Source organism: Xiphophorus hellerii, chromosome 16 (genome assembly GCF_003331165.1).
Source record: "Xiphophorus hellerii strain 12219 chromosome 16, Xiphophorus_hellerii-4.1, whole genome shotgun sequence".
Classification (NCBI taxonomy): Eukaryota; Metazoa; Chordata; class Actinopteri; order Cyprinodontiformes; family Poeciliidae; genus Xiphophorus; species Xiphophorus hellerii.
In genome coordinates, this window is record NC_045687.1 from 10,440,487 (window position 1) to 10,461,569 (window position 21,083).

The 21,083-nt window shown below is 37.0% G+C and overlaps 1 protein-coding gene across 1 annotated transcript in view; it reads left to right on the plus strand.

Annotated features, from left to right (window-relative positions):
- Positions 1–1,715: 1,715 nt before the first annotated feature.
- gcgra (glucagon receptor a) overlaps positions 1,716–21,083 on the plus strand; it is a 40,700-nt gene continuing 21,332 nt past the window's right edge. The window contains exon 1 of the mRNA XM_032588240.1: positions 1,716–2,034. The gene's annotated coding sequence lies outside the window, so the exon portion shown is untranslated. The remainder of the gene's footprint in view (positions 2,035–21,083) is intronic.

Consider the following 21,083-nt stretch of genomic DNA (forward strand, 5'->3'; position numbering starts at 1 on the left):
CTCTGCAAAACTGTCAACCAGGTGATTGATTAGCTGCCCAAAAAGAGATAGTGTGAGAGGAGGAATTCTCAGAGTAAACATATATCATTTCAGCTTGGCGTCTCCACGGTGATCACATCAAATTTAGGTTTTATTTAGAGTAAAGAGACCGCCAGAGAGACACACACAAGAAATAACAGGCTCAGGTCTGCTCAGCAAGCCAATTTATATTGCTTTGACTCAGAGAAAAAAATTCACAAATTTTTAGAGAAATTACAGCTGAAAGGAGAGCAGAGTGTTGAATATTGGTCATTTTTCAAGCAGTCAATGTCATTTGAACTTCACTTGAAACAACCCCTGCAATGTCATCATTGTTTAAGGAATATTATCTCTGTTATAACATTTTTGGAGTTTGATACATATTCATTTTGGAATTATTTTTAAATCCTGATTTTAACTTTCTGAGATCTTCATGATCAAACTCCTTCCTATCTTATCTTCAAACCAAAATCTGCTCGTCCTGAGGACCAGCTATTGCTCAAGCAGATTGCTTTTTCCAGGCTTTTGCACCTCAACTGTTGATGAGAGTGAGCTTCATCTGTTTTGTTGAAAGCCTTGACTCAATTAAAAGCAGCTGAAGACATTCAAAGATATTTTTCCTATTTTAAAATTGTTTCTGATATTTCATCTCTATATCGTTTCTGTTGTTTTGTCTTTTAAATCACTTTTTTGACATATATCTGTGAAAGGAATTATATAAATAAAAATTCTTATTTAACTGTTTAGTCTTTCAGCAGCAAACAAAAATCAGTATAAGAATATTTTAATTAGTGCTTTCCAGGTAAACCGATTTCTTATGAACAGTATAGTACTATGTTCTCTCTTTTGGTTTTAAATACTAGCATATTGCAGTTTAATTTATTTTATTATGTTGTAATAAAATTAAACTCCGTGATGGTGCATCTTGTTTCTCTTTTTAACCTGCAGCTCCTGTTCCTCTTGCTAGTGCTGCAGTCACAAAAAGAAAAATTTCCTGAAGCAACATTTCCTTTGGGATTTTAGCTTTATTACTTTAAGCTTTCTTATGATGAACCAGCCCAGTCTCTTCTTAGAACCCCCAGACCTCCAGTTGTCTCCCATAATTGCTTAAATTTAAACGAAAGGTTTATTTATTTATGGAGAATGCGGATATTATTAGACCTAATTTGATTGTTTTTAGTATATATATCTCAACTAAGTAAGGTTTACCTTGTGTGCAAAAAATAAACATCATAGTGTGACCTTTCTTTGTGTTTGAACTTTGGTTTGCGCATAAACACATCTCAGCAAACGACAACCAATTATCCCTGATTGCTTTAAGCTCCGCCCTCTTTCCCAGATTCCACCGCATCCCTGCCGTAAATGTGAAAATCTTATAAAAAAGAAGTGAACACATGACACTGGTGATGTCTTAAGCAATTATGAACCCCCCCAAGTAAAGCTACTGAATAGGAAAAATACATCCAATTATTAAAATATTGTTTTCAAAGTGGAAAATGTTTTGACAGGTGAATACTAAAAACAAGAGAAGTCTCCATCAATAAAAACAAGCTGCACAAGTCCTGTGAGCACCTTCTTCACACTTTTAATAAATATAATTGGTCAGAAGCGCTTTGCGTCCATCTTTCGTCTCAACGAGACCAAGGCGACACCCGCACCCTCCTCCTCCCCCCCCCCCCCCGGCGTCCAGTTGCGTCACGCGGCTACAAGGAGCGGAGCGGCTGCAACACGCACACACACGCACACGCGGAAACACACATACGGCCACCAGCGCCCACCGCACGCAAACAACAAAGTGTTTCATTTCCTTTTACTCCTTCAGGAGTTTCGTTTCACGCCGCAGACCGACGGTGTTTCGCGGTGTCGCCGACAGGTCGGAGAACTGAACTTCTTCCTGAGGCGCTCCAGAATCTCTGTTGAAAGTTGGATTACAGCGCAGCGACCTGAACTGAGAGGGAATAAAGCTGCTCAGAGGATGAGCATTTGGGATATCAGCGGAGCTCAGTGCTGTCAACGGTAATTTGTTTCATTTTTATTATTAATAATACTATTATTAGAATTATTATTATTATTCGTAGTAGTGGCAGTAGTAGTCATAATAGTATTTGTTTCATTTTCTTTTTGCTGGTTGGGGTCAAGTTTACATTTCTTGATTTTTTTTTTCTTTCTTTAATTCCAGCAAATGCACTTAATATCTTTTATCGCTCCATTGTCAGTGCATTTCCATCAACACCATCCTTTCATCTGCAGCATTATAAACCAATCCCACGTGCAGAGAAGGAATTAGTGAATTTTTTGTCTGTGTAAACTGGTTTAATCTAAATTGCTCCAAATGAATATGACTCATTTAAGTTTTTCTTTGAATTATATTTCTCAATTTCACTTAAAATGAGAGTGCAACAGATCACATGAATGTGTAAATCCTGCCATTATTAGGCTAAACCAAGTGAAATATAAAGCGTATTTATATTTTCCCAGGCATGTTATTAATGTTAATTTCCACTATTTAATTTTTACAGATTAGAAAGGGAATATCTCAGCCTTTTCTATATGAACAAAACCACGACAGCTAAAGTTCTGCCCTCTTTGTTTCCATAATTGCGTGGCAAACACATAACTATATAACACATTAAAGGCTTTCTTAGTCCACGACATGTAACTATAATTACACACCAGGGAAATAGTACTTCTTAATGCAGAGTTTAACCGTGAATAAATCTGAATTTGATTGTTACAGGAGTTAATTGTCCAGGAACCATTCTGTTGTTAATTAGACTCACTTGAGCGGCATCATGCAAACCAACAAAAACATGTGGGTCCTCGGTCCCTTGTGCATCTTACCGAACTGGGTATTTGTGAAAAGATGGTACATTTTCTGATAAACACCCACCACACACAAGTAAACAAAGCGTATTCATTAGCAGCACATCTGCTGCAGTAATGCTACAGAGCAGCACAAACACCACCTTGGTGAGGAATCAGAGTCATGCTCTCAGGTGCACCACATGGCTGAAAGAGCTTTGGCTGCATAGAGTCTTTGAAGCTGATTTGCAAGCATTAGTGGGCAGTGAAGGTGTTTCAATGAATACTGAAAGTAAATTAGTGACGTTTTACAACGCATAAAGTGACCCTCTGCTCCGGGAGAGCTGGTGGACGCTGATGGACGACATTTGCAAGGCTCAGAGTTCAACTGTTTTTGTGGTTTAAAACAAGGGGTCTTAATTTTGGGCGAGTGTTTGCGCTTGGTCATTTATTTGAAGAGGTGACATGATAGAAACTCTGAAAATAAGGAGCACTTTTTGGTGTTTTCTTGGTTCTGTGTGGGTCTATATAATACATCTTTAATTTTCGTTAAGTGTTTTTTTTATATATCTTTGGGAAATGAAGGTTGTGAGGGACGGCTTGTAAACAGTAGGAGAGATGAAGCAAATAGGTTGAATACAGCTTTAAATTTTATGTTTCATTATCGTATGACTCATTGAATAGCCTATAAATGCATAATAAGTCACTGACATTATATGGTTAAAAATACTTCTGTAAATTAATAGTACCTTAAACATGATTAAATCATCTTTAATTTGTCATGTATGCAAATAATTTTCCCTATATTTGTCTTGACCTTATAGAATATGATTTAATTTTAATTTTTTTTTACCTTTCTATTCTTGTTAGAAAGAAAATAAAAAATGTAAAATTTAAAGCATTTAGTCATCTCGTGAAGGTATATGATAGCCTATTTGGAGCAAGAAATCAAGATCTGTGAGACGGCGGCTTAATATGGGCGAGCAGTATAAGACTTAGACGGGTTTGACAGCTTTAGCCTTTTAGTGTGATAAGTATGAGGGTTAGTGAAATTGATAGGTGGGAACAGAGAATAAAAAGGGCTCGTTTCTTGTATCCATCATTGCCTGTAGTAATAAGTGAAAAAACAGAAGGCAATGAAGAAGAGAAATGAAATTTTGATTTGAGCGAGACAAACCGTGAGTAAAGAGAAGAGACACGGCTACAGGAAGAGCCTCAGCTTGATCTTCTCTATAGGACGTGAGTGAGAGTAAGAGTGTTGGTGTCAGCCCACATCAAGTGATCAGGAGCATCATGTGGGGCACTCAGGGTTCTGATTCAGCTGGACCCTCACAATAAACCTAGCAAGGCTAATAATAGATTCCACAACAACGAACCTTCAGCCCAGATTGTGACAGAACTCTGATAAGAGTCTGTCTAGATTAGAATGCCTCTGTTCTCGTAACACCTTGTCAAAACTACACAGTTTGTCAGATCCTGAGGCAATTTGTTGAATTGCAAAGGAAAACTGAGAAGAGTCTTGGTACCAGGGATCATATTGGGATTTCAGAGAATCTTGGATGATGGTTTTAATGTTAGAGTAATTCCAAAAGGAAACTAAATTGTAAGGATGAATTATTTCATAGCTTTTCCATTGCTCTCCCCGTCACTGTTGATTTAACTGTTGATTTAAAAAAAGATAGTTTTGTATTGGTTCTGCCTCAGTTCACTGTATGTTTTGATGATTTCCCACTTTGGAATCTGGTTGGATACAGAATAACTAAATTTTCTTGAAGAATGTTAAATATGTGATGTTGGACTAACACCTGAGGACGAGAGTAAGACCAAATTAAAATATTACAGTAATATTATATTAGCAAATTAGACAGTTGTAGCAAAATGTACAATACAACCAGATCAGGCCACCCTCTAACCCTGTTAAGCAACACTTCTTCTGGGTTCATCCATTTTATTTTCTCCTCTGAGACTCAGTTCCTCTATTGCTTCTGTTTGCTTCCTGCAGAGGAGCATCAATAAGAGCTGAGCACCCAATCAGAAGATGACTTAATGTAATGTATAAAGATACCTCACGTTAGAATAGTCCAATAATATAAATGCATTCAATTCATATTTTCTTCATTTTAAAACACATTCTTTATATTTCAAGGTGAACGAAAATGGCAACAATCGTCCTATAATTGTTTCAAGACTGGGGCTGATTTCACATTCAAAGTTGTAATCATTGAAAAGTTCACCTTTGAGAGTTTAAACCAATCAATTTTTAAAGTTGTGCAGTTTTTATAAAGCTTTTTAAATTACAAAAAAATGGGCAAATAAGATTATTCACTTATATTGCTGAATTGAACACTTGTCAATGTCATAAAACATTCAGAATTGGGAAATTCTGGGACAATATGTGTGGAAGAAGAGGTGTAGTATTTAGAGAAAATGATTTGTTTTGTACTACTCAGTAATACACAGTGGTGCTTGTTGCCCTTTGTCTTACCATCTTACCTCTGTCTCTTAAAAATCATCTCAGAAAAATAGATTTTCCTCACGTTTTTGTAATCTAAAACCAGGCAAAGCAAAGATGTTTTATTAGACTGCTCAAAAGCAGTAGCAAAGAGAGTTGTACCTGTCAAAGTAACGACAACCGACAGGTTTGATTTTTTTTTATTTGACTGAGTGGCTTGACTATTTTGATAACTGTATTGTCTCTAAGGGAGCTTTTTGCCTGACCTCTCACACTGTACCAAGAACATTACATTGATCTGTACAGTTTGTTTATGTACAGGCTGACCCCAACTTTCTAAAAACTCAGTTTCTGTTGGATAGTTAGATGTATTTATCTAAGCCAGAGTACAAGCTGAGATGCCAAAACTCTGGCAAAATAATGGCACAGGAGGAAAGACAAAGCATGGTCTAAAATATCACATGTCTTAGCAAATTTCTGGTGCTGTGCACACAATGCTCATTCAGAGGGCGTTCCTGTGCTGCCAGACCCGTGCGGTTACAGATTTGGAAAGCTTTGACCATGAGTGAGTGTAAATCTAGATGTATGATTGGAGACTCCAGGAAATCAAATTTGAAATTTCTGATAAACAATAACATGGCAATTTATTTCCTCAACATCCTCTTTAGGGCAGCTCCACAACATCAAATTGCATGATGTGCTTAATTTAATTTAATTTATTTATTGCTTCTCTTCCAAACTGGAAACTTAAAAAATAATTCCAGTATAAATGCATCCTTTAGAGAAATCAATCTACATGTGAACCAACTGGTATTTGCAGCAGACTATATTTTGTGGTTAGATCAAACTTTTTTGAATGGAGTTCTTTCATGGGGTCAACTTAATGGCTGTGTCAGGCGGCTAATTTTTGTGTTTAAATTCAGTTGGATAACAATCTGAACTTGTCATTGGCTGAAACAAACAATTTCACCAGGAGCCTTGTTGAATGTCCCTGTGGTTGGTTGTTCTGGCTCATTAACAAACTGATTTCATCCACCTAAATGGACAAATTAAACTTGTAAATGCTTTGTGGAGTTAAAGCATAAAGGAATTTGGTTGTGTTGACCTCTTTGAAAACAGAATCACTTTAAATTTCACCTCTGCAGAATCCACTGGAACATCAAAACGGAAAAAAAAGACACCCTACGACAAACAGTTTTTTTCTAACATATTGGTATATTTAGATTTTTAATATAAATTTTTGACTGCCAAATATCTTTGAAATTCTTTCAGGTTAGGAATAATTAGGACACCTCTAAGTTTACTTTTGCTTGAAATAGCTAGAGTCACACAGTGGTTTGTCACTTTTGGTTACACATGATAAGAAAACCATTGCTCAGCATGTCAAAGTAGGTTTGCCCTGTTTAAACCTCTGACATTTAGTGTCATGTGCTCCTCACAGCTAAAGCAAGACTGATCACCATAGTAGGACTAAAGGAGCTAAGAGCTAAAACATTACCTGAAAGAAAACAAAGGCCAGAACTTCTGGAATAATGTTCTCTGAACAAACTAGTCTGATATAGAATGACTTTGGGCACCAGAAAAGACGACATGTTTGTTATAAAATAAGTGCAGCGTTCAAAGAAAAATAATCTCATGGCATCTTTGAAGCATGGAGCTGGAAATGTCGTGGTTTAGAGATCTTCTGCTGGATCCCTACACCATGTCAATAAATACAAGGATTGGTTGAGAACTAAAAATGGAAAGTCTCATCTCATTGCTGCAAACTTTACTTAGATGATGTCAGAGGCTGACGTCTGCAAAGTTATTTCTTCTAAAAGAAGGATATTTGCAGGCTAATAGGTGGAGGATGTCCTAACTTGTTAATAGCTTTTTTTTCATTACTGGAACAAGTACTTAGGTCCATTTAAATCACTTTATTTTACAGAGTTAAAAAAAAGTTAACATGTGAAGGTTTCATAATTTGGGTGACCTGTTTTTTTCTTCTAATTGCTAATCCTTATTGTCTAAAATCCCAATTGAACTTGAGAAATCAGGACCAGCAATTAACTTTGTGGAGCAGCAAACAACCAGTTTTTATGAAGTTGACCATTGACCATTGCTTCAAGCCACAGTCTAATGGATGATTGTGCTGAACTTTTAAGCACCTGCTTGCTTAAACCAATAAGACCCAAGTACACTCTAATAGTGTGTTAATAGCTGAATAAATTTCAGTTCCTGTAATGAAACCTCTTTAAATCAAGTTTGTTACTTCCAAAGCTAAATTGAACCTCTTCATCTTGTTTATTGAGCAAAAGTAGATGTGTTTTCGACTGCCAGAGAAGTTAACATCTTTGTGTTTTTTCTCATACAGACCAGCCACTAAGAGAATTATGGGCTTGTTTCTTTGCAGACATGTGCACACCTAATGTCTTGGCTGGAAACCATTTAGCCGTCTGCCCATTTTCAGCCATATTTTTCTGGTCTCTGGTTGGTGTTTGAGCCCATTTCCTCCCAGTTTTTCTTGTTCAGTACAGAAACTAGGATCAGATATTTGGCGCTGCACATTCCACCATTTACCCGTGGTTTGAATAGCTGCCAGCTGCTTCTAACCTTCTTGACCTAGGATACAATTCAAGACAGTATTTTGATGTTGTTTCCCTCTTGAGCTGGAAATTAAAATAATTATTGCAACAAAAAGAACCTCATTGTGCAAACCTCCTCAAATTTATCTGATTTGCTTGACATTTGTTTAAGCTCCATTCATTTTCTGTTCACTCAGTCAGAAACTGTTACGTCATACCATGTTTTTCAATTTCTCACACAGTGAACATAAGAAACCTATTATCATCTGTAACAGGCATCATTCTTGGTTCTGTAAGAGCTTTACGATGTCAGCTTCACAGCACGAAGACTCTCCACCACATTCATTTTGGACATCGGCCAGAGTCTGGAAGACCTAAATCACATTCTTTCTGTCTTCACTCAGTCGTTTGACTAAACTCTCACAAGTCAGGGGATCATCGATTCCTGTGATGTTCAAATTAGATGTTTGGAAATTTATTTTTAGTTTTAATTTCACATCTACTCACTGTTAATGTCAGTAACTTTTGGAGCAAATCAAATCTCTTTTGAGGAATTCTTCGCCATATAGATTTGAAGCTGGTTATCTCCGTGACTGTTTAACCGCCTTGCCCTTAGCCTCACATTTTTTTCTTAGAAATAGTGGAAACTTTAAGTATAGGTTTAAACATCCAAAACTGAAAGCTAATTTGCAGAGCTTGCTTGCTAATTTGCACAAATTTCCCCTGGTTGTTACTCTTATTTCAACACTTTCAGAATGACTTGGAGCTCCTGCACAGTGTCAGTTGTCTCTATTTAATGCGTCTCATTATGCCAATGACCAGGCTGTTGAAACTCAAAGGAGCAGGTTGTCCAATAATAATAAAATGCTGTAATGCAAATCAAGAACTCTTAAATTAGAGAAATTACCAGAGGGAAAAATTTAAAATTCTGTTCTATTTCCCCTCAAAAGGCTGCAAATGAAATCCTAGCCTTAAAAATTGTTTTAACCTGAAGAAGACTAAGAGAAGTTATACTAAAAGTTAGACATAGTGTAACTGTGATTAACATGGATTTCTGCATTTGTGAAAGGAGTCCAATCTGTAAATAGTTTTTTGGCTGAGGACCCATTCCACCGCTTCTAGTGACAAACTAGTGTTAGCGCTTGCTTATCACCAGTTCCTTGTGTTTCCACCATCACAAACACCGGCACTGATAAAGGCCAGACTAGCACTAGAACAAAATGAACTCATTATCCTTAATCTTTCCTGTACATATTTTGATATCGCCTCTCACAGAGTTTAATAGTAATAATTAATTATTTTTCAATAACAATGCTAAAAGTTCAGTTGGTTCCACCTTTTGTGCAATACCCTATAGTCGTAACAATACTTTTTGCAATTTTTTAAAAACAGTTGAACAGAGTCTTAAACATTGTAATTTGCACACAATATTAATGATACAAAATGCTCATATTGTTACGTCTCTAGCCCCGTTTTGTTTGAACTAGCATTAATAAAATAGGCTGGTGATATCACAACATTTGCTTGCAGGGATAGAGAGGAAAACAACTTGATATATAAGTGGCACCATGAGCTGCCTAAGAACTTCTTAAGTGGAAAAACTAAGTATGTAACATTAGGTTTAATCTCTGAGAACTTATCTGTTTAAGAATCCCGTGTCTGAGTTTGTTTTACAAACAGGGTAAGATGATGAGAACTCATAGCAACTCCACAGAACCCCATTTCAGTAAATGACAAATTTTTCTTTAAGTCACAAAAACATCTAGAAGTGGAGGTTAGTTTGTACAAGTGGCAGATCGAAATGAATTTGACTGATGGGACTGAACAAAATATATTTTTAAATAAAATATGAAAAAGTTGAGTCTTTCAACTGAAAGAAAAAACATAATTAGCTTCAGGGTTTCCTTAAAAAATAAGGTCATAAAGGCTCAATTTTCCCTATTGATGCCTTTAGGCTCCTCTGTCTAATAACACGCAAAGCAAACCCATGTGAGAAGTCACAAAAGATTTAAGTCAGATGCACAGATAATGAAATTTTGAATGAATAATTGTTTTAGGAGACCTTTCCATGGCATCATGACTAAACATTTTTTTTTTTCTGATTTTAAAAAAAGAATCACTTTTCAGATTGATATCAATCAATGATGTTTCTGTGCCTGGCCGCATTTAATGACGCATATGAAAAGCATCTTTTATACTTTGGTCTCAACTTTCTCTTTGTGACCAGTTTCAAGCAGGCAAAAAAAAAAAAAATCCCATGTGTTCGAGTCATATAAATCTATCAAACTGTCTCCAACTTCGATTATATAAGTAGAATAACAGGGATAGAAGCCAAAAAAGTCTGTTATTTAAGCAAAACAGATGCAGGCCAGCAATATTTCAGTGTTCTCTTTCATATGTTAATACTTATTCTAACCTCTTTATGTCTCTGGTAAGTAGCCGTCTGCAGAAAATTAGCATCCCCATTAAACTCAATCAGAGCCCAAAGATGAACTGAGACGTGCCTCATCACGCCGGAGAGGTCATGACTGGACGGATCTGAGGACTCATAAGTTATGCCTTGCTGAGAGGATTCAGTGGGTTGTGATGATGGAAACACACTGCTTGTGCTGTCTTTCTCTAAGATGAATTACACAATCAGGCTCAGCGTGGCCGATATGATTACCCCAGTAATGATCAACCTACACGCTACTGTGTTGACTGAGCAGGGGCCAAAGGTGCACGGCTCATCTGGGGTCACTCTTGGTTATCTGATATGTGAGTTTTTAATGGTGGCACTTAAGACGTTGTGAGGCTCAAATCTCACCCATTTGGGGGTGATAAAACGTGCCTGGACCCTCTTCCTCACAGAGAGAGATTTTGGCGGAATGAAAAAGCGCCTGCTTTATCATACAAAAGAATCAATACCTGCAGAAGGATTTGAAAAGATCAAAGAACACAAAAAAGCCTTAGTTTTTGTTTGAACTGCTTTGTAAACCCTGGAGGGGGTAAAACTATCGAGCCGTTTTCTGTTTGCTCAAATCTTCATCACTGATGCTCTAAAAATACCCCTCTCTTCCCTCGTAATCTGTGGGGGTCTAGGGTCAAGTGTGGTTCATTTTTGCCTCCTAACAGTGTGTTTTTTCGCCATCCAGTGCCCAAACTGCAGTTTCTGCTTCTCAATGGCTGCTCAGCTGGAAACTGTCGCAAACCCTCTCTTTGCCATGGGCTTTGGGTCGCACACCAACCACATGACAACATTTCTCCATCAGCAAACAAGTTATCTTCACATTCAGGTCCACTGACCACTTCAAAGTTTTGTCCTTTTTTAAGGCTCTTATCTTGAGTGTTTTTTTTTTTGTTGTTGTAGTTGTTTATTTTCTGAGTGAAACAGTTTGCAAAAAGAAAAAGATAGGGAAGTAAAAAAAACAAACAAACTCTGAAGCTAAATAACTCAGTCAGAGCCAAAGCACCAATGCAATGGATTCCTATTGTTATTGAATGTAGTGCTCAGCTGGAACGTGTGCCCATCTTCACTGAGAAAGAAGCAAACCACAGTGGAAATCTCAGCTTTTTTTTCCTGGAGGATGATTTCACAAGAAGATGTGAGCTGTGAAAAGGGGAAGCGAATTTAGACACACTACGCATTTTTTTCCCCACTGAATGGGTTTCAGCCATTACGAGTTATTGTAGCATACGGAGCCCAAAGGAGTCCAGTCTATTTCCACAGCTGTAAGCGAAAACGGTTTTCCATCATCTGGAGGAAATGCACTGTTATTTTTGAAAATATGTTGAATAAATAAGAATAAAAAACAACAAAATTAATAATGAGAACACAGTTTCTCATAAAAACGTCTACTTCAAGGGAATCGACATTATTTTTTCATCTTTATGTATTTTTTATTTGCTTGCAACACCATGTCAAAGAACTGAGGTGGAAGATTATGCAGAGCTTCACAAAACAAGGCACAAGCCAACGAGTCCTCTGCAAAAGAGCATCAGAATGTGCCTGCAATTACAATTGCTGAATGTTGCTTATACAATGACTGACAAGCAAGACTGGCTCCTTCTCCAAAATCCAAATTAGACGAAGCACATTAAATCTGTCCTTGTTTGTTCACGAAGTGAAAATTTACGAGTGCCCTGAAGAAGCAGTTCATCTGCAGTAGCGGCTTACTCTGGTGGCTTCAGTTCTCTGTTGAGGGTGCTTTCACACTGAATAAATAATCTACCATATTCTCCATGACCGTCTGCTGCATGATCCGACCACATATGGACACAGTCACATTACACTGCAGGCCACAAACTTGCAGAATGCAACAAAGTGTTGCAAGATCATGTCCTGCTGTTGCAGTGCTAAGGCCATTGTCTGGTTGTTGCTCAGACATTAGGTGAGCATGTGCAGCTGTGCCAGTGAAAGTCCTGCTCTGTTCTGTGTAGTAGTGACTGCATTCACAATCCACCATAGGAAACATTGCAAAGATCCTGAGTTTTGAACTTTTAGGTGGATGGATTTCTCCCTCAGTCTCAGAAGTTGAAGGATCTTGAAGTCTGCCTTGTTCAAGAGTGATAGTAGCGTAGAGCAGGAGATGAACACAAGGACTGGGGTCTTGTCTGAAGACGTGTGTCTTGATTAGTCCATTTCTGTGCTGATCCACAACTGTGTTAAACGAGCAGGTAGGATAAGATTCTTCACTAGTGTGGTTTAAAGGTGAGCTAGTCGCCTCTGCTAGGATGTTTTCCAGGGATATGCTATGAGGAAGACATCTCAGGGGCAACCAAAAACAAGCTGGAGGCCATAACCTTTTATAAACTAATTAAGAAAAACACAATATCCAAAGTAAAGCCATTCCCAAGCAGCACAAGCTTTCAAAAACATTGCATCTGAAAAATAACTATGAAACTTAAGGTCTTGACAAGGTTATCGGAAAACATTAATATTAGAGTTAATACTAGTTGACATAGCTTTTCCTTTATTGTTGGAGCACTAAAGTATTTGTTAAAGTAATACGTTGCAACAGTTTGCTCAAATTTTCCCCAAATTGGGCAGAACGCTCTATTTTCTCACGCATTTGGCAACACGAGTTGTAAAAACACAGCCAAATGCCCTTGAGCGGTTGCTGCTGCGGTCAGCAGTCTTGCTCTGTGCTGTTTGTTGTTTGTTCTGCTAGAAGTAAATAGTTGGGAATTAAGACCGTTTGTAAACGGATGGGATCCGAATTGCAGACGGTGTCCGGATATCTTCCAGCAACATGTTTTTGTCTGTGTTACCTTTGGATGAATAAAGCCTTTCTGTCTCAGAGGCTTGGATTGTTAGCTGGAGTTGAAAAACAACATGCGGTCCTGCGTCACCAAAGAGCCTGGTGATGTCAGTGTGTTAGTGACCCGAGGGGCGGGACGTGGAACTCTAAAATGCTGCAGATAATTCAGGAGACATTGACCTCTTTGCACATTGGTACAGTATCTTATTGTTCAGGGTCTATTTTAGGAAAATAGAAATCTCCAGTATATTTATTAGTGATTACAGTAATCAAATTTATATATTTTTTTTCATTTAGCATTAAAAGCTTTTTAACAATTGCCGTATTGTGCAATTATACCAAGCAAAAGCATTAGAAAAAGTAGGGGGAAAAAAATGTTACTAATATTATTGCTGCTGTTGAAATCCACAAATAATCCACCCTTTGGTGAGGGAGGAGTGCGTGTCTTACAGGAGATATTACTGTAGTACTCAATTTTCTCCTCAAAAAGTGACACAAAAGGTAACATGGTGAAAAATAAAAGTAGACTTTTTAAAATAATTGATTGAAAGTATTTTCAAATCTTTGTTGAACTATTTTACATTTCCGCTGTCTATAAGCTCACAGAATTGGGAAAGTTTTAATTGGAGGGCATTTATTTTTCTGTCATGACTTCATCACCTTTAAGCTGCTTGACATGTTGACTTTTTCTCGCTCCAACATGATTCACACCTCTGTCGAGCAGCTCTCTTCTGTCACACACCATCTTCTTTAAAGAGTTGCCATTGAGTTTGCTTACCCCTCTTCTCTGAGACAAGATGTCATCGACTAAACACATCAAATATTCATAGACAACTAACATCCTGATGCCATAAAGAGCTGTTTATATTCTCCAAATTAGTCTGTGCACTGCTTAAGGTCTGAACACTCAGGACACTCTGACAGCTTGCATCAATGTGTTGTTTCTTCTTACTTTCTGAATTAATCAGCTCTGGAAAAAATTAAGGGATGACTTAAAATGATCAGTTTCTCTGATTTTACTTATTATAGGTATATGTGTCAATAAAATGAACATTATTCTTTTATTCTATGAAGTACTGAAATTCCAAGCAAAAGTTTAGTATTTATTTGCAGAAAATGAGAAATGGTCAAAATAACGGAAAAGATGCAGTTCACATTCATTTAGAAACAATAACACTAATGTTTTAACTCAGGAAGAGTTCAGAAATTAATATTTGGTGGAATAACCATGAGGTTTTCAATGGGGTTCAGTGCATTATATACAGTATATATACAGTATATATATATATATATATATATATATATATATATATATATATATATAATCCAGTGACAAATGAAACAGAATGTCTTACAAATTAATAATCTATGCTCCCCATGTTAAACCCTCAGTGATAATACAGTGATAATAGTTTTAAGACTATTACTAGCTATAGTTTTATCATCTGTCCCTTGAGACTTTATGCATTGGGACTAACTTTCCATTGAAGAATTACAAAAATGACATACCACTCAAAAAAAGCGTTGAGTGTTAGAAGAACAATAAACTTGTTTTTTTTTTAAGAAACTAATTTGGTCTCAAAATCATCCAGGAAGTTGAAAAACCCAAAAGCGATCAGCATCATCAGTGGTCAGTAAGGAATATACAACACGAATCAAAGTAGCTTTGATGTTTACACGCAAATGACCTGAAAACCATATGACTCATTTTAATGTGTGTTGGCATAACCTCGGCGTAGAAGCCTTGAATGCACCTGGCTTATGAAACCAGGATGTTTTATAATATATGGCTCTAACACTCTGAACTTTTTTTGTCACATAAAATGCAACCTGATGACAATTGCATTACAAATATTAATGGTAAAAAAAAAATCTAGATACAGTTACAGTAAGGGCTTTAAAAATAAGCATTGAAATCACCCCAAACTCCAGCAGAGAGGCAGTGAGGTAAGGAGAGATCCGGTGTGTTATGATGAGCTCCTCTGAGAGGTTTAGAAAAAACAGGAGAAAAGAGTATAGACTGACAAAAATATCAAAAAAGAGAGTAGATAATGACATAAATAATGTTTGAGCAAATTTGTGGACTTAAAGAAGAGCTTATGTGTGACATAAAGGCAAATTTCTTGGAACCTCTGCTGACCTAGATACAGTAAATTTACATCATGGCAACACAAAAGATCTGACATTTGAGTTAACATTGACTCTTACTGTATCTCTATGTGTTATTACTGACTCATGTTCCCCAAAGAGCCCCTTGGTTTCTTGTTTTTTGCTTTCCAAATCCGGAGGTTGACATAATGTGACAGTTTGATATGCTTCTTCCTTGAATCACATTTTCTCTTGATTGACTTGAGATGTTGCTCCTGGACAGTTAATGTCTGGCTATACTAAAGAAGAACATTTTATAAAAAAATAAAAAAATACTTGAAATGCAAGGTTTTTGAAACGTCCAAACCAGTGTTGATCAGTAATGTAAAAGTTTAACTCGTGCATTTGCTGCTGTAAATCTCAAGTACAAATATCATTGTAAAATGAATTTATGCATTTTACCAAAATGTGATATTTATATAATAGATAAATGTGATATTACACAGAACCTTGTGAATTTCACCCAAGCTCTTGAAAGAGCATTTCTTCAGAGATGGAAGTTTGTGGACCTTTTTCTACAGCACTTTTTCCTTCCACTCAACCTTTTGCTATGATGCTTGGATACAACCATCTATCTATCTATACAAAGTGTAATGTATGTGCATCTGTACAGACTAAGCTGTTGATAAGGCGCATGGTGTAAAATAAGCCAGAAGAGTTATGAAGAGAGGGAGGTGCAGGTGGTAGATTGAAATAAATCACTTCAGTTTACTTCAGCATTGCATTCAGCATTATGTCTAAAACTTGGGACTTGTGTGTAATGTATGTTGCTGCTCAGGTGATAATTAGTTTATCATCAGCGAGCCAAACTAATGCTTAGTGATTTTCAAACTGAAAGTAAAGTAAGGATTTTCAGTTCTTTGCAACTGGAACGAAAATACTGTCAAACCTGTGGAAACTTGCAGTTCATCGCGCCACACACACACACACACGCACACCCCCACACACACACCCACACACACCCACGGACTCACACACATATTGTACAACTGTACATCTGTGGATGAATGAGTCATCGCAGTGGCCCGGAGGCCTGGATGTAACCAGCTGGGAAAAGCTTTGAGAGTGAAGCCACAATTCACTGCTGTTTGCTGGAAATAAAGCTCACGAGGGATTAATTTTATTTCTTGTTGTCAATAATAATTACGTTAATAAAGTGTCATTAAATGATTAAACTATTTTCATGATATTTTTGAAATGAAAGTTCACTACGAGTGATTCCTCCCTGTTAGAAGCCCACAGGTGAGATTTTTATTAACGCTGTTGAACGGGGAGCCGGTTGTGTTGTGGGTGTTGATTTTCATGTACCTGCCAGTGTAATAGTTTTCACCAGATAAATCAAATCCTAAAGCTTCATGATTTACTCCATCCTTACTCCATTTTAACATCTTCCAGCAGTTAAAATGATCTATTATTTTATATAATCTAATATATAAAATAATCAGTCTATTTATTGTCAGTGCATCTTGTAAAAAACAAACAAAAAATAGTCGTAATTGTGCTGTTAAAACATCCACTTGTAAAAAGAAATTTAGTTTTTACCATATTAAAAGATTTTCAAGCATGAAATATCAAAACATCTTCTAATAGTGCTTTGTCTGTGTTGAATCTACAGAGAACAACTTACAGGACATATTCACTTTAGCAGATATTTAGCAGAATGAATTATTTTGTACTTGCACCTTGTCTGAGGGGAAACTTAGATTTCCAAAGTGGACATTTTCAACTCAGCTTTAGGTAAATCTATTTAGATCAGAGAAACAAAGAAGCTTATTATTGCTGTTTAGAACCACTGCATCAGTAGTTTGTTATAAATCTGTCAACATGTAACTTTTTACTGGGCTTAAAAGATGTTTGCACATTGTCAAACTTCCCAGACTGCAAAGTGGCCTAGTTGTACTTTCAGACCACATGGAGTTTGTATGTTCCTCCTGTGAATGTGTGGGTTCTCTCATAGTACAAAAACAGGCACTTTAGGTCAACTGGATTCTCAAAATTGCCCTAATGACCACTGGAGACAGGCACCATTGACAATACAGGTGTCATTGTGTGGATGGAAGTGAAACTTTTTCCATTTTTAGGTCCAAAAAAATCAACTTGACCACTTCCAAAGTCCAAATTTTGAGTTGAGAAGTCAGGATCTCACCAAACTTGATGTCAAAAATCCTTATGAAATGTCATGTTGGGACATTTTTTCACCCCAGATGCCCTTCCTGAAGCAAACCCTCCCTGATTACTGCTGGAAAGGAAATGGTCTGAACTTATACAGCTCAAAGCGCTTTACACAAGAGCCACATTCACCGATATGCAGATAACTTGGGGCTAAGTTCCTTGCCCATCAACATGTGACAGAAAAAAGCTGGAATCAAACCAATAACCTTTGGTAATTATATGCACCCCAATGAACCAGCTGAACACATTAATAAGGTGCAAAAGACTACCATGAACCTAATGGTTAATGACAAAAGGAAATGGCATGATCCACGTTCTTAAAGGTAGCAAGGTCCTAAATTAGTCATCGAATCATTTGCATAACTCTTGTAATTTCTCTTTTGTTTTGAGATTTATTAATTTTTACCTGTTTGTTTTGTTTAGTGCAAAATGTTGAGCTTGAGATGGTGTCAAAGATTAACAGCACATACCCATACATATTTCTATTTTAAAAAGCAACAGTTTTGTTTTTTGGTTAAACTCAATACTATGCATCCAAACTGTCAAATATTTAATTTGGACAGCAGTTGAGTATTTTTTATTTGCTTCACACACTTGTCTAAATTAATAAATCATGAATATATCTGTCCTTAAAGGAGAGAACATAACTCCATCAGATCGAGTTGAGTTGTTGCAGGAAATTTCTGCCAGCTGGATAAATTCAATATTGGTTCAGTGTCTTTAGGGTATTTGTAGCATGAAGAATGCCAGCCTTGTATTCTCTGTTACTGTAGTGATTCAATTAGCATACTTTGTAAAAGACTTGCTCGAAGCTTCTCTTGGGAATCTACAGTATCCCCGAGCTATAATTTTTGTACAAAATGAGGATCTGTTTTGATAAAAGTGAAAAGACAGAAGAAGCATGTGAGTTTATTCTGCTGCACTGTCTTTTTTCCCCCTACCTTCTGGTTTAACTTGGTTTCCTCATCTGACAGCTTTCACTCAGACATGAACCCAAAGTTTAACTGAGCCCTTGCTGGGGCTGTTCATGCAGCAGAATAGCCGCTCCTCAGACATTGCAACCCAATCCCGCGGTTCTGCTTTGCATCCTTATAATAAACAGCACGGCCTTTTGGAGCAGCAACTTTTCCTTCATAAGTGATGGATGTTCTTCCTCTTTTAAACCGAACAGCCTGACTAAATACGGTTTCAGATATTCGGTGTATCTATGTCTGGGGTCAGAAATGTTCCACGACTCTACCACCTTATAAGATGTACCTCCCTAATGTGTGATAAAATCCAGGCTGATGGCAGAGTGACAGAGCAGTGCAGCAGAGCTCAGGGGATTACTGAGCATAAACACTTGCTGCCAGCATCCATAGGAGAGCAACATACAACAGATGTTCGTGGGAATAGAGTAGCAAATGGATGCTTTTGTATCTCGACTACTTATCCCATAAATAGCTCAGGGACCATGAGAAATTGGTATTTTTTGAGCTAGATACTGATTAAATATCATGCATCTCAAATCACTTCCAATAAGGTGTTTTTTTTAATTTTTTGTGTCTTTCTTGTTATCTACACATGTTGTGCATTTTGTCCCTTCGCCTCCTGTCAGCTTTATAGTTAGTTTAGATTTTTTTTTCCAATCCTGCTTGTCGAATATAAAGTACTGGCATGGTGTAGTTTGAGCTGCTTTCTTGCATTAAGGATGATGCCAAATTTATGACCAAATGTTTATTGATCATAATCAGGACACAAAGTACTTTGCAGATCTGCTTTGTGACTCTGCCAGGTCTGTTTTTACATTTCCTTCTCAACAAAGGCTATTTTTGTATCCCAGTTGGGATATCTACATCAAACTTGCATGGTTAATTTTTAAAGTTTGGCACTTGTTTATTCCGCTTGCCCCTAAATAAGTAGATTTCCCATTGGGCTTAATTAGGCAGTTTTATCTTATCAGCGAAGTTATATACAGCATTCCTTTAGACAGTTGAGCAACAAAACAAATATTTATTTTCACAGCTAATTTTGTCTTTTGCATCAGGATATAAAATGATCAGTGTGTTAAGTTTATCAATCTTTCAAATAAAGTCTGTTACCACAACACCGATATTCTCGCTGTTCCATTTTGGCAGAGATAATGCTTTCAGTAAATGCCGCCGTCAAGATGTTTTGTATTCACGGACGGCACAAAGTTTGACTCGTCCCTCTGACTTCCCGGTGTTGACAGGTGACACTGCAGAGCTGGCTTTCTGCTCGCTCGTTTGTTTATGCCAAATCTAAATTCAACTGGTGCAAGTGTCACTGAGTGAGTTATTACTGCGATAAGTCCAATTTATTCCCATGAGACAAATATGAAATGGTAGATTAATTTTGCAGCATAAGGTGCAATTTCTTTTTGGCTGACATAGCTCGCTGGCTGGCATAGAAGCTGGATTCATTCATTCAGCGACTTTTGAGTTGCTGGAAACTGAATTTAATCAAGCAGTATTGTGTATCTCTCTTCCCTGAATATGCCATTTGAGAGCATTTATTCATAACCTGTCTATGTTCTTTAATTTAAAGAAAGAAAATCAAACAGTCTTCGGAGTTACACTTTACCTTAAGTGATGTATAGTAAGTCTGAATTTAAAACTCGGCAGAAAAACCACTCACATGAATACTATAGGTTTAGTACTATAAATGTCAAGATTCAAGTCTAAATCAAAACTATTAATACCCTTGGAAGAGTTTAATTTCAAATAATTTTAATTAAACAAAAAAGTTTCATTTTTTTGGACGGGAGATAAGAAAACTATAATCCTTCTGTTCCTATTTACATTTTATATTTAAGAATGGCATACCAGAAATTACTTACCGCCCTCAAGATTCACTGGAAACATTTTTATCAGCATTACAGAAACCAAACCCTTCCTGTAATTGCTGACAAGCATTTTTTTCCAACTAGGATTTTGCATGTTTCCACTGGAATTATGAGGATTTATCTATGCTGATGAGCTCCAAGTCTTCTGTGATTGGAAGAAAAAAAAAAAACAATACAAAGACAAAATTATTTGTTTAGTTTGACTATTTTCTTGATTCCAACAAATTCATTGTGCCGTGCACCCTCCCTCAGACTTGTGACTTTGTAAACCATGGCACGCAGATTTAAACAGGAGTTTGAAAACAAGGTTAATTTCTTCTTTAAACTGTCAAGTAATTCTGAAAAAAAGAAATCCTTTGGGTGCGATTGCAACTCATTCTGCAACAAAGTAGAAAAATATTCCGCTGTCAAACAACACTCACTGTTAATAAACAAGATTATGGATTTTATTAGTCATCCCCAGATAAACCATGGGCTCAAATGAGATCTCCATGACCGATTATGTAAACCGTTTGGTTACGGCATTAAAACTTCTGTCAGCGTTTGGGTTCAGCCAAATCATTTGCAAAAACACAGGAAACCATGAAGGACGATGAACTTGGCACCCCATGATTGAAGGTTTCCAACAGGGGCTGTTGTTTGCAAAAAAAATTTTGGTCCAAGTGTAAGAATGAAAGCAGCAACAAAGCCCTTCCTACACAAAGTCCCACACAGAAAAGCCTCACCCTCACTCACACGTTCAACACATGGAGAACTCAAGTGCTAACATGTCCGTTTGTCATTGTTTTCCACCTACTTTCATCAGATGCGACCTCTGAATGGGAAACGTTTGTCACTAAACT